This window comes from Peromyscus leucopus, chromosome X (genome assembly GCF_004664715.2).
Source record: "Peromyscus leucopus breed LL Stock chromosome X, UCI_PerLeu_2.1, whole genome shotgun sequence".
Lineage (NCBI taxonomy): Eukaryota > Metazoa > Chordata > Mammalia > Rodentia > Cricetidae > Peromyscus > Peromyscus leucopus.
Window position 1 is genome coordinate 36,042,110 of NC_051083.1, and position 5,479 is coordinate 36,047,588.

Below are 5,479 nucleotides of genomic sequence, written 5' to 3' on the forward strand. Positions count from 1 at the left end.
CAGCCTGGGCTAGAAAGTAAGACCCTGTCTCAAAATAAAACAAAAGAGGACAATTTATAATGATGAATGTGTCAACTCAGCAGGAAGGAATTTGGATGCTAAATGTGAATTCAAATCTAATAACAGGCTTAATCAAGGAAAAGTTGACAGTATTAAAAGTCTAGATGGACAGTGTTAGGCAAATTTAAACTTCTGCCTCATCAACTTAATGGAATAAGTAGGAAAAAGGGTATAAGAAGTATAATTGCACTAATAAGCTCTATGACCTAATTGATATTTGGAGAATACCTGTGAAACATGTTAGCTAAAATAGATCAATTCACCAGGGCATAAGTGATCCCCAATGTACTGAAGACCAAAATCATACAGAGGAAATTATTTGACCATAGTGAACTAAATCAGGCATCAGTAACTGAAATATAATTAGAGTGAAAATTTACAGTTGATGCAAAGCATTTGGATCCCTGTTGAATCTTCCATAGGCCAAAAGAGAGCTGAAAGAACTGGATAACACATGAAGGTCATAATTTTTCCTATCTGCAAAATAAGAGGATTCCTGCAATGGAACACTGGGAAGAATGATGTTATCTCTGCCTCCAGAACCATCCTCCAATAGTAAACCTCCTAATTACCATCAACAAGTAACTTTTTTCTATTTGTCACCATTTAAGGAATTGAGAAGATAAATGGTAGATTTATTATCATAAGATAAGAGTCCCTTACATCCTGAAATATTTGAAAATGACATGTAACTTGCTTCAAATTTTTATCACATTTTCATTCTTTTTGTGTATTACAGGTCTGTGCCATGGTGCATGGTGCATGAGTGGAGGTCTGAAGACATTTCTCAGTTCTCTCCTTTCACCACATGGGTCATGGTGACCAATCTCATGTTGTCAGCAGCTACATTTACCCATGAAGCCATCTTATTAGGCCATGCTTCCAGTACTTTCTATGGGAGGGATATCTGCATGAGGATATAAGTGAAACTGTATTGGCTATGAGCTTGTAATTCTAAGGCTGAATGATTGATATGTAGGGGTTCTGTATTTTATCCTGTCTGATAAATGCTTTAAATTTTTCCATAACAAAAACTTTTAAAGAAAAAAGAGAGAAAACAAAGAGTTGGTAACTATGGGGTTCATAATTATCTCTTAAACTATCTCGGCCTTAAGGCAAATGAAAAGGGACAGGGAGCTTTTTTGCCTTTTGTAAGTAATAAAATGTAACCCTTGAGAAGATGACTAGAAAGCCCTAGAAAGATGCCAGGTGGCTCAAGATGAGGATGCATGGTCACACTTATGGGTGAAATTAGTTTCCAATTGGCTTCCAAATTGATTCCAGGGTCCAGAGTTTTAGAAGAAGCTCTATAAATAACTTGTATAGTGGGACTTTGTATAATAATCACTCATTTGACATTTTCTCCTTTCCAGTTTTTATTTTTAAATGCATATAAAATTTCTCAGCCATAAGCTTTTTTTTTCCCTTTCCTGCATCTGGTACCCATGGTACGCAAAAGGCCAATTCTCTATTTTTAGCTTTTGTGGGTTTGAGCATTGCTTCTAGGTTCAATGGATAAAAAATGTTCATTGATACATGTTTGGAGGACAAGGTAATTTCATAAACTGGGTGCTGATGATGAATGAACTCATGCAGAATTATGATGATTTTGATAAGATATAATAATGTCTTATTACCTACATAAACTACTGGAGCATAATATGAACAGTGTTGATGCAGTAATAAAAATCAAACTAACAGAAGTCTCCCCACCTGTATTTTGAAGCTAAGAGATGCATAAAGCTTAGTGGCTATATTAAAACAACTTTCTATTTATTCATGCCCTTGTTAATGTACATCAAGTCTCAATTAGTGGGCTAACCAATTTATTTTTCAAATTAATGTCCAATTTACGAATACCCGTTATATCCTTCCTTGGTTTTAAAAGACAGTAAGAATAATAAAATTTTACTAATAAAAATACCTCTGAATGTAGAATTTAACTTAGGAGCAAAGCCTTCTACAATATTTGCTGTCTACTTGTCCCAAACTGACCTCCACATTAGCTTCCTGGGAAGGACAAATTCCAGATCATAGAAATCATGATCTAAAAGTTTCTTAAACTCATAAATATAGATGACAAGGTCCTTTGGGATCTGTCCCCAGTGCCTCATCTCAGTGCGACAGAAAATTCTCTTTATGAATCATTCTGTGCAGATTGATTCCATTTGAACTTTACATAACCAACCAGTGGACTGCTTCTTGGCTGCTGTGAGGAATTGCAAGGCTCCAGTTGCCTTAAACCTGTTATTAAGGGTGTCTGCACTTGGGATGACTCCAACTGGTGCTGTACTAAGAAAAAGTTTCCTTTATACTTCTCCTTGATGACTTATGGTTGATGATGACCTTTAGCAGTTGGGTTAGTTAGAGAAGCTGGTTCACTTCATTTCTGGTTTCAAACTGTCATTCTCTTACCACCATAAGTTCAGAATGATGGATGAGTCTCATTCAATGTTTCTTTGAACAAATTTTTCTCAAAATCTTAAAAAACACATAGTTTCCCCCAAGTGATTCATTGCCATTTTAATATGTTGCTGAAAACACACTGATTGCAAATTTTTTGTGTTGGGGGAAATGTATATTCTATTATATTGAATGGCAAAAGCAAAATGTTCTTGGCAATATAAAAGACAATTTTCTCAACCATTAAAGTATCCTTAAGCCAATATATAATCATTTGTCAAGGATTTGGACATAATTAAAAATATTTAAAAAACCAATTGCCTAATCATGTACAGTAATCTATTATATGGAACAGGATTTTTAAATGTTGTCCCACATCAGATTCATCTGGGAAGTTTGTTGAAATATGTAATTGTGAAATTCAGGAAGTTTTCTTTTAAGTTTTTAAAATTATATTTTTGATTATTTATGTGTACAGGTAGGATTACGTGTGTTCATGACACAGAACACATGTGGAGATCAGAGGACAACTTGTGGGAAATTGTTCTCTCCTTCCACCATGTGAGTCCTACTGATTAATCTTGGGCCATCAAGCTTGGTGGCAAGAACCTTTGCCCACTGAGCCATCTCATTGGCTCCAGCATTTTTAATTCTGGAGAAGGAACCAGGAATTCACATTTATATATTAGCCCCTAGTGATGCAGACACTGTCAGCCCATGGCCCTAGGACAAAGACTGGGTTGCCAAGCAGTCCTCTGCCCAGTGTAATCAAGTAGATAATAAATCTGGAATAAAATTTTCACAAGTTGCCATTGTCGTAGTGAGGAGGAAGACACCTGTATACACTCAACCTTTATTGTGTGGCAAGCATAGGTCTGAATGCTGGGTACACTGATTAACACAATGAATATGGTGTTGCCTTTATGATCCTAAAAATAGTAAGCAAGAAAGCATAAGCAAGAAACACAGTAAAATATACTCTACTACATGTGTGATAGACACAGAGAGGAAAATAACAGAATGCTATTAGAAACATCAATATGGGAATGGAGAAGGGGGAGCCCTTCACTGGAGGTAATGTTTTACTTTTGTCTTTGTTTCTTATGGAACGTTTTGCTTGAAATTATCTACGGAAACATTTAAAATACCAAAACAATAAGAAGAGAATAACAGCCCTCAGTTTCACCATCTAGAAACAGCTTATAACATTTTAGCATCGCTACTTCCAATTAAGTCTGTAAACAATTTCTTTCACTGATGTGAGAAGTGGATTTAGTGGCCAACCAGGACACTAGATCAGCCTTGCTACTCTGACAATAGAGTCAAAGGAAATAACCAAGAGGATGTGGCATTCAACAGGACTTGTCAACAGCTGAGTAAGTGGCTGAGAGGGAAGCAAATCCCAGGTGATGGCATAATCAAGTAGATGGTGATGATGCCATTGGAGAAGCAGGAAGTGAGAAGTAGAGTAGGCTGGCAGTAGGAAAGGGACACCAATAATTCACTTATGGAACATCTAAAAGGCATCATCAGGGCATTGTAGAAATAGATTCTAGGGCACAGAAATATTTAAGTGTTTCACATAGATGCTAGCTAAAGACAGAATAAAGCAGTAGATCACGTGGGGCAAAACTTAGCAAAGAAAGGGAACATGATTGTACCTCAAGAAAAGCCAACATGAGCCTAGATTAAAGGAAAGGCAACCAGACTATCAGAAGAGGGTAAGAAGTAAACCTGAAAGTCTATAGTAGACAGAAGAGTGGTCCTGAAGCACTCATATCCTAATCTCTAGAACCTGTGAAAATGTTACCTTACACCATAAAAGGGACTTTGCCAATAAAAATAAGATCTTAAAACTTAAAATTGGTAAACAATCTTCAATTACCCAGCTGGGCCCAATGCAACCATAGATCCTGAAAGTGAGAGAGAAGCAGAAAAGGACCTGTCTTAGTTAGGATTTCTTTTGCTGCGATGAAATACCATGACCAGAAGCAAGTTGGGAATGAAAGGGTTTATTCAGCTTACAGGTCCACAGCACATTTCATCATTGAAGGAAATTAGAATAGGAACTTAAACAGGACAGGAACCTGGAGGCAGGAGCTGATGCAGAGGCCATGGAGGGTGCTGCTTACAGGATTACTAATCATGGCTTGCTCAGCCTGCTTTCTTATAGAACCCAGGTCCACCAGCCCAGGGATGGCACCACCCACCATTGTATCACTAATTGAGAAAATGCCTTACAGACAGATCTTATGAAGGTATTGTCTCAATTAATGCCCCTTCCTTCAGATAACTCTAGTTTGTGTTAATTTGACATGAGACTAGCCAGCACAGTAAGTGAGCTGAATTTGGTGATGATAGAAGAGACAAGAATCAAACTGGAAAGTAATTGGACCTACCAATATTGACTTTGAAGATGGAAGAAAAGGAACATGCGTGAATCTGGGACTACTCTCAACTACAAGCATGACGGCAACTTTCTATAGGACCCTATCTCCACAAGGAACAGAGTTCTGCCTACAAACTCAATGATCCTAGAAACAGATTCCCCACAACTAGAGCATCCAAAAAGGCACTCAGCCCTGATAACACCATGATTTTTAATCCAGTAAGGCCTGTGTCAAACTTTGGAAGTACAAAACTACCAAGTAATATGTTGTGATGTTTTAAGCATCTAAGGTTTTACTAAATTGTTTTGACAGTTGTTTCTCCAAAAAGTAACTATTCTTTATATTTTTAAGATGTATTTATTTTTATTTTATTTGTATGAGTGTTTTGCCTGTGTGCATGTCTATGTACCATGTTGTGCAGTGCTCAAGAAGACCAGAAGAGAGTGTCAGTTCTGGGAACTGAATTGGAGTCCTCTGCAAGAGCAACAAGTACTCTTAAGCACTGAGCCATCTCTCCAGCTCCCAAAGTAGCTGTTCTTATTTATTTATTGTGTGGGTAGTTCTGGGAGTTGAACTTAGATCTTCACACATGGTAGACAAGCACTTTGTAACACTGAAGTATATTT